The 8,945-nt window shown below is 46.6% G+C and overlaps 1 non-coding gene across 1 annotated transcript; it reads left to right on the top strand.

Annotated features, from left to right (window-relative positions):
• The first annotated feature begins 8,389 nt into the window (after positions 1–8,389).
• LOC115072640 lies at positions 8,390–8,492 on the top strand. Its single transcript, XR_003851675.1, has one exon. It is a non-coding gene; the product is annotated as a U6 spliceosomal RNA (small nuclear RNA).
• Positions 8,493–8,945: the final 453 nt, after the last annotated feature.

Below are 8,945 nucleotides of genomic sequence, written 5' to 3'. Positions count from 1 at the left end.
GCCCCCTTGGAACCATCCTTGTTAGGCATCAATCTTGGTCAATTTCTGTGCCACCTTTGTCTAGTCTTTTTCCCACTGTCACTTCTTGCTGTCTTGGTTTTCAAGGTCCTTGCCTTACATGTTACAATAGCTGCAGAAAAAAAATGGTATCAACCAGTCCTACCTCCCATGAGCTCCTGACTGAGGAAGGAAACTTCTAGGCTCACAGAAATACAGAGGCCACCAGAACATTCACAGATTGCTCAGCTGATGTGTTTCAGGCTAGAGACAGGACCATGACCAGGCAAACTTCATGGGTGGCTGTGGAGTTGCCAGAGTCCTGTGATGAAAAATATGTCTAGATACTCCCATTAATAAATGTGCAGGGTGACAGCTTCCCATACCCTACTGGCCTTCACCAGGGAGCTTCTAGAGAGAGGATAACCCATGGAAGCAGGAAGGATAGAGTTGTCTGTACCCTACCAGCTGGCTAAATACCATCTCAGAGACCATCAGTGCTGTCTCTGATAGGCCAATTTCAAACCATCCAGTCCAAGTGATAGAACATCTTAGACTTCATTTGTTTGGTTTGTTTTTAGCTTTGCAAGCAACTCCATCCTTAGCTGCACTGCTGTTTTGCAGAACCACTTTTGACTAGGCCTAGAACCACACTGTGTGAGGTCCTCCTGCTGGTTGAAAGCTGAGGCTCAGGACCAACTGTTATCCTGAGACATAGTGGAGATGCTGCATGGGTCACGGCTGCTGCCAGAGCTGCTTACTCCGGAAGCTCAGGCCTGCCTGGGAGGCTGCAGGGGGCCATTTAGGAGTGATGTGCCCATGGTCATAACAGAAAAAAAAAAACCCCAGATGGGATGAAGCCCACAGGGACATTGTGTCATTCTGGAGGTGACCTGACAGTGCCAGATGCAGGCAAAACTGCCAGGAGTACTGTTCTCTCATCTGGTGGGTTTGCAAATTCATTTCTTTTACCATTTTCTTAAAAGAACCTTCTTCTGTTTACTTAGCTGAGCTCCAGCCAAGTTTCCTTTTAAAAATAGGATGCATTACACAGTTATTGAATTATAAAGCTTTTTCAACACTAACATCATCATTATCAAAATACGATCCAGGTGTTCGGCAAGGTAGATCCTCACACAAAGCAATTTCAATGAGTAAACACATTTCCTCCTCATCTTTGGGAATTCAGCTGAGTAGCAAAGCCCAGAATCCATGAGGTTGAACTATGAAAGGGTGTGCAAATGCATACCGTGTACACGAAGCCTGGCACACCAAATGAAAGGTGAGGGTTCCTGATCCTCAATCACTCCTGAGGCTCATCTGATGGCAACTGATGCCTGTCACTTGTGGCCAGTGGGATGAGAAGAGTCTATGTGAAAAGTGATTTCAGGGGCTGGTGAGATGGGTCAGTCAGTAAAGTACTTGCTGCATAAGCATGAGGACCTGAGTTCAATCACCAGGACCCACATAAAAAACCAGGTGTGATGGTATACGCTGTAATCTCAGCTCCAGGGAGGTGGAGGCAGGTTCTCTGGGGCTTGCTGGACAACTAGCCTACCAACCTAATGGACAAACTTCAGGTCCAAGGGAGAGAGACCTTGCCTCCAAAACAAAGTGGATGGCTCCTGAGGAATAACACCTGAGGATGATCTCTTAGCCTGTGTGTGTGTGTGTGTGTGTGTGTGTGTGTGTGTGTGTGTGTTGTGGGGCTGCGGGTCTCTTTCTCTCTCCGCAGCTGCCGGGGAGTGCAGGCGGGCTCTGCAGGGGGCTGCAGGCTGGTTCTGAGCCAAGCTGGAGGGGGCTCTGCACCAAGCTGCGGGAGGCTTGGGCTAGCTGCTGGGGGCTACCCCTCGGCTCATGGGTCTTTGGCCACCGAACTACAAGGGCGGGGAAGTGCAGGAATGGCGAACGCAGAATCTGCGAGTGAGTTCTGACGGAGCTCCTCTGGGAAGACTGATCACAGGTTGGTCCCAGGTGCAGTGAAACACAGCTCAGCCAAGTTCAGTGATACAGCTCCAGTTTATTAGGGGGAAAACTAGAAGATTTATAGTGTGGAGGCAGTAGCAAAAGCCTCAGTTGATAGGTTCTCTGTAGTATGCTTTATTTACATGTGGCAGTGGGCTTCTGTCAGGCTGTCAGACAGTGCCTGATTATTACATAGAAAAAACCCGGTAGTTTCTATGCCAGAGGTCATGTTTCAGATAAGGCATCTGTGGCGGGCACTTCAAGGTGAGCCAGGAAGAGAGCAGGAGGCCCCCTGCTGAAAAGGGGAGTCTCTCCATCAGATGCCGAGCCCCTTAGGGCTATCCGGACATGGAGAAACTGCAACCCTAACAGCAGGGTTCCCCAACATGTGTGTGTGTGTGTGTGTGTGTGTGTGTGTGTGTGTGCACAGAGTATCATTTTAACTTATGTTTTTTATCAAAGGGGCTCAGTTCAAAAGCCTGTGAGTGCAGAGACCATGTCTTTTCATTTTAAATCTTCACTGTCTAACAGAGGGCCTAGCAGGTAGGTAGCAGTTTGATAATAGCTACTGTTTTATTGCCATTCTGATCTCTGCTGTGAATGTCGCTGTATCTCCTAACTATCCCAGCATGTGAGGCTGTCATAATGAGGCTTAAAGCTCGCAGACATCTTCACCTTGTGGGGAGTGTACCATATCATTGTTCTGGAAGATTTCCTTCTCAGAATTCCATAAGCTGGAACAGCTACTCATGAACACCATTTATAAGAGATGATAATTGCCAGTACAATGAGGTATGTACTGTGAAAACCTGAAGTGTTCTAATCCATTAAACATATGTAGAGTAGGTTTTAATAGCCCCAGAATCCTTACCTCATCTCCCTGCCTTTTCTAATAAACTCAAGCTAGGCCAACTCAATAGGAAAGGAGAGGACATTCTCTAAGTGTGTCAATGAGCATGGACAACACTAAGTGGCCAGCTGGGCAGACAGCAAGGTAAGCATCCTTAAAAATCCTATGCTTGTCCCCCAAAACCTCCAGCCTATATAAAACAGAGCACAAGGTGGACAAATGCCTGACACATCTCAGCAGCCAAGAACTCAAGGCACAACCTGGGAATGGGAGCAATGGTATGAGAAAGGCTTGAAGGGTCAGGAGTTGGGCATGTGTAGGGTGTGAAAGAACCAGTCAAATCTGAGGAGATTTCTGGCCTTGATTCACAAGATCAAGGGCTGAGGAGGGCCCAGAGACTCTTGTACTGAAACAGGGTCATCTGGATACCCAACCTTCACTGCCTCTAGCTGGGTTAAGAATATACAAGTTGCTGGGCGTAGTGGCTCATGCCTTTAATCCCAGTACTCGGGAGGCAGAGACAGGAAGATCTCTGTGAGTTCAAGGCCAGCTTGGTCTACGTAGTGAGTAGCCAGCTGGGGCTATAGGAGACCTTGTTTCAAAAAGACACAAAAAATAAAAATAAAAAAAGAATATACAAGTTGAAATGTCCTGAATTGAGGCTGGAGAGATAGAGGTGGCTCAAAGGGTAAGAGCACTTGCCATACAAGCATAAGGATCTGAGTTCGAATCTCCAGTGCCCACATAAAAAGCTGGGTGTGGCCACACACATCTGTAACCCAGAGTTGTTGGGGGGCAGAGACAGGAGGATTATTGGGAATTGCTGGCCAGCCAGTCTAGCCTAAATAAATAAATAATGAACAGCAGGCTCAGTGAGAGACCCTGTCTCAACGGAATAAGACAGAGTGATAGAACAGGACCCCTGAAGTGGTCCTCTGGCCTTCACATGTGTGTGCATGAGTGTGTGTACTTTCACATGCACATGCAATACACTACACACATATACACACAAAAACAATTGTCATGAAAACACTTCTGGTCTCAGTGGAATGTGGATAGGCTAGTTATCTGCTGCTACAATGGAAAACACTTCTCTGCCCGCTTGTCACACGCCATTCTGGGTAAGCTTTATCAGCATTTTTCTTTTCTTCCATAAAACAGAAGGAATCATGTTGTCAACACTTTTATAACATTCATCCCCAAATCCCTCTGCTTGTCCCATGGGCTAATGGGGGCTAGGACCTCATTACTCAACCAGGTAGAACTTTCTAATGGATATATGAAGTTCTGGGTATTGCTGGGCAGGATTGATGACAGAAACTCTAAGTTTCCCAGGCCTGGGCTCCAGGAATTGACTGCCAGCCTCTCCTCTGGCCACAGTATGGCCCCCCAAGCCTTGGGCTATTGCACCTGGAGCTGATGGCACCCTGAGGCCCCCTTAGAGATTTACCCTTCTGGCCCATGCCAGAGAAAAGAAGCGCCTAACAAACCATATGAATAGCTGCCTGCTGGTTCTGTCAGAGAAAGGATGCTTCTGGAAGGAGTGAAGTGGCCAGGCAAGCAGGAGGTGAGAACAGGGCTGTTTGCTTCTAGAAGCCTGGCCAAGCTGGCCAGCTGGATGCCATCCTCAGTAGAGTCAAGGTAAGACACTGAACAGTGAGGAAGAGGCAAAGTAGAGTCAGAGGGTCCATTCCATCCTGAGGAGAGGAAATAGGAGGAAGAATACCTCTCCTGAGGAGAGGCAGATGGGCTGCTTACTATAAGCAAACCTAAATGAACAACTGGAATCTTTGGAGAACGAAAATTCCAGAAGTCCTGGAATGCAGTGGGTGTGGGGAGACTCTATGCTATGAGTTCCCTGTGACCCTGACTTTAGGAAGCATGGGCACAGCCAGCACCCCCAAGGAACATGACAGCAGCTAAGGAGCACTTGTTCTTGTCACTCTGCACCTCTTTTCCAGAAGAGGGACTGAAAGATGGGCAAGGACCAGCCCATCATGGTGCCCCTCAAAGCAAACTGATTCATTGCTATAGGGCGAGCAGTCACTTTGGTAGATGTGTTTTTACTGTAATGAACCATTGAAACTAAACAACCTGCGATTTGAAGGATACAGTTGCTTAGGAAGAGGCTGTTTTCATAGTGATTTCAAGCTTAGACATAAAATTGCATATATTATTTGTTTTATTTGTGTGTGTGTGTGTCACATGAGTGCAGGTTCCTTTGAAGGCCAAAAGAAAGTGCTGCATCCCCTGGAGCTGGAGTTATACTTAGTTGTTAGCTCCTAACTTGTGTGCTAGTATTTGAACTTGGGTTCTCTGAAAGAATAGCAAGTGCTCTTAACCACTGAGCCATCTCTCTAGCTCCAGTATTTGTTTTTGTTGGTTTTTAAAATACATTTTAATTTATGTGTGTTGGGGGGAGTACACACATGCTATGGTACACATTTGCAGTTCACAGGTCACCGTATGGATCCCAGGGATCAAACTCGGGTCATCAGACTTGGTGGCAAGTGCCTCTCTACCTGCTGAGCCATCTCGCTGTCCCCTTTCCTTTCCTTCCCTTCCCTTCCCTTCCCTTCCCTTCCCTTCCCTTCCCTTCCCTTTCCTAAAAGTATATATATGGGAAACCAAATACTGAATGGTAGTGATGATGGTGATTACGGCAAACTGTTATTGACACTTGTAACATTCAAGCCCTTTGCAAGTATTAAACCACTTATTCTCTTGGTAGCTCTATGTGGTTGGGTAGTATGACTGTTACCTCATTTTACATGGGAGGCCTGTGGGAAGCATAGGCCAGGGTTAGGGGCCACAGTTCACCCAGGTACAAGACCACAGCACACTTGCTCCTGCAGGTGGTCCTGCTGAGGTGGGGAGGGAGTCACTGTGTAGTACTTGCTCCCATGCAGAACCCTAGGAGACCCCACACAGCACAGCATCATGCTTCTCTATGGGAGCAAGGACAAGCCCCACAGCCCGGGGAGCAGCTTGCCTTCTACATCTCTCGGTATTCATTCTGCACTTTTCCTGTGAGGGCCTTAGGCAGAGTCTTGACTATCTGGATTTCAGATAATCTGGCCTTCCTGTCTGCTTACTAAACTCTTCCAGATGACTGGGGCTGGATTTAAGAGGCTTCACCAGACAGGTTGTCTCTGAGTGAGAGGAGAGGAAGGAAACATCTGAAGAGAAGAGGAAGGGAGATGGCCGCAAAAGCTCACAGGACCAGTGTGATGGAGGGAGGACTTCCAGGATACAGAAACTACATCCTTAGAATACCTCAGCTGAGTGTAAAGATAGCTGTGCTTCTTACTTTTCACATGGTAATTCGAATCTTCAGGTACATCCTCCAGCTCAGTGTAGTGTTTAAGCACAAGAACTTTGTCATTCCAGGTTCACCTCTTCCTCATCAGGCAGCCTTGCCCAAGTCACCTAGTTTCAGTTTCCCAGTCTGTACAGCAGGGATGATAAAAGTGTCTTCTCTGGTAAGATACCACGAAGATCAGATGTGAGTTTTAGCACAGTGTAGGATACAATTAAGTACTCAGTCTTGGCAGTTACTGCTCCTAGTATCCCCAGAATGGTGCGGGCCACTACCTCTGTGAGGAGGCTCCACGTGCTGCTCAGATTTGTAAGTCCAGGGTGACCTTTCAAAATGAAGTGAAATTTTGGATATGTTTATTTTGATATAGATAATGTCCTGGGTTTCCTGCCCTCCCCCGTGGGGGGGCTCCTTAGGCCACGTATACATGGAGCAACCTCTTTCCTACAGTTGCTAAGAAGGAAATGATGAGCAGCAAGTTCCTTTACCAAGAGTCCATCTTGAATCTGTAACCTTCTGACAGACTCTCCAGGCACCCAGATTCTGTAAGAATAGCTGGGCCCATAATTCCCATTTCCTCCAAGGAAGTTTACTGACCCAGACTTCCAGACTCCATGACACCAGGGGACTGTGGATGACACACGCTCCACTGTATAGTGGGTGCACCTTGATAAATGTGCCCTTCCCCCCTCTTCCCTCACATCTTCTAAGTCACACATTAATAAGATTCCTTCCTCCCATCTTGGCAGTCCAAGACCCCCCTCCTCTCCTGTACCCTGGAATCAGAGGCAGCCTGACTGCAAGCAGTACTAATGGACTACTCACCAACCACGTGGCATGGAATCTCCTCCTTCCTCTAAATCTGTAAGAAAGGACTCCCACTCTCCATGTGGGCCTGAACCCTCCTCAGAGTCCCCTCCACACTATCTATGGCATCTTTCTTTCCTTGGTGTTACTATCTCTCCCAATAAGTGTCCTACCCCAGAGGACAACCTTCCCCAGTGCCCCTCTTGAGTCCCAAACTCTAAACCTTTCAGTCACCAAGATGATAATATCTAAAAGGTGAATGTGGGTGTGTACTAATTTAGTGGGGCATTTAAACCAAAGTTTAAAAAGTGATCAAGAGAGGGGTTCAAAGTTGAATTCATAATCCCTCCCTCAAAACTCGCTCCCTTAAATGTTCCCTCTAGGTTTGAGGGTGGTCAGAAAAATGATACCCCCTTTTTCATTTCTAGTCAAGCCACAGCTGGAGTCCGGCTGGCCAAAATGATTTTCTGCCACATTGAACAGAACTGCCTCCCAGACTGTAAGCTTCTACCTAGGGTGTGGAACAGACCCCTCTAAGCTCTCTGCCTGGCCTAGAGAGCAAACTGATCATATCTGACTACAGCAAATGGGTGACTAGAAGACCCAGAAGGTTCTGAGCCACATCAGCCCAGTCTCTCCTCTAACAAATCAATCATATGAGGTGCCAAGGAGAGAGTTTCAGGGTGTTACTTTAATAAGCGTTCCCTCCATGGGGAAACATTAGGAGTGGGGACTGAGGTTTCCTCTAATCCCATCCACATAGTTGCCCAAGTCGCAAACCTTAGTCATCTTAGATACTTGGGTTCCCTCACTCCCAATTCTGCTTATCATTGAGTGCTGTCAATTTCTCTTCCTAAATATGTTTTGAATCTGCTTTCTTGGGTCTATTATACGGCTGCTGTTGTTAGTCCAATGCAATATTATTCTCTTCCCTGGACTCCTCTTAACCCTCCCCTACCTTCAGGCTCCAACACCTCTTTACAGCATTGTTGTCACTACTGTTAACAGTTCCTTGTTGATCTTTGATAAAAGTTAAAATCTTCACTGTGGGACCAGTATTTTGTAGCTCTTGCCCAAGCCTGGTTGGACACACAACATGAAGTGCTTTCGCCTCTTCCCAGAATCCATCTTCCTTCCTTCCCTCCCCCCTCCCTCCTCTCTCCTTCCTCTTACATACTCTAACTCATGTTTCATATCTTAAACATCAACTTTCCAAGGAAGCTCCCAGACCCCATCCGGATGGTCCCCTTACTAAAGTGTTCAAGAATTTTTTGAGTTTTTTCTTCACAGCATTCTCACAGTTAGTCCTGAGATGATTGTATGATTCTTTAACTAATGCCTATTTCTTATGCCATACTCTGAGCCCTGTGACGCTGGTGTTTTCTTATCTCTGGGCGCCTGGCATACTACCTGATACGTAGCAGTAGGTACCTGGTAAGTATTTGTCACTTGTGCTCGCTTCAGCAGCACATATGCTTTGGAGCAATACGGAGAAGATTAGTATGGTCCCTGCACAAGGATGACATGCAACCTTGTGAAACCCTCCTTCCATACTTCCATACATTACACACACACACACACACACACACACATACACACACACACACACACACCTATCTTTTTGAGACAAGGTTTTCCTGTAGCTCCAGCTGGCCTTGAACTCAGATACCTGCCTACTTCTGCTTCCTGAGTGCTGGATTAAAGGCGTGAGCCACCATGCCTGGCTAGAAACCTTCCATATTTTTTAAATGGACTCAATGTGTTTTATGTGTGTGTGAGTATATTTACAAATGTATGTATTTTTACACATGTAACAATAATAAAGAGGACAAGAGATTGAGAGGGAGTGGGGAGAACATGGGAGGAGTTGGTAGGGGACTGGAAGGGATGGAAATTATGTAAAGACAATACTCATGTATGAGATTCTCAAATATAAATAAAAATTTAAAAAATTCACTCAGTTAAATGAGGGAGAAAAGTGGTTAGAGAATAAAGTGTGGGTCCAAA

This window comes from Nannospalax galili, unplaced genomic scaffold (assembly GCF_000622305.1).
Source record: "Nannospalax galili isolate Female #2095 unplaced genomic scaffold, S.galili_v1.0 scaffold2483, whole genome shotgun sequence".
Taxonomy (NCBI): Eukaryota; Metazoa; Chordata; class Mammalia; order Rodentia; family Spalacidae; genus Nannospalax; species Nannospalax galili.
This window is presented reverse-complemented; position numbering and strand designations above follow the sequence as displayed.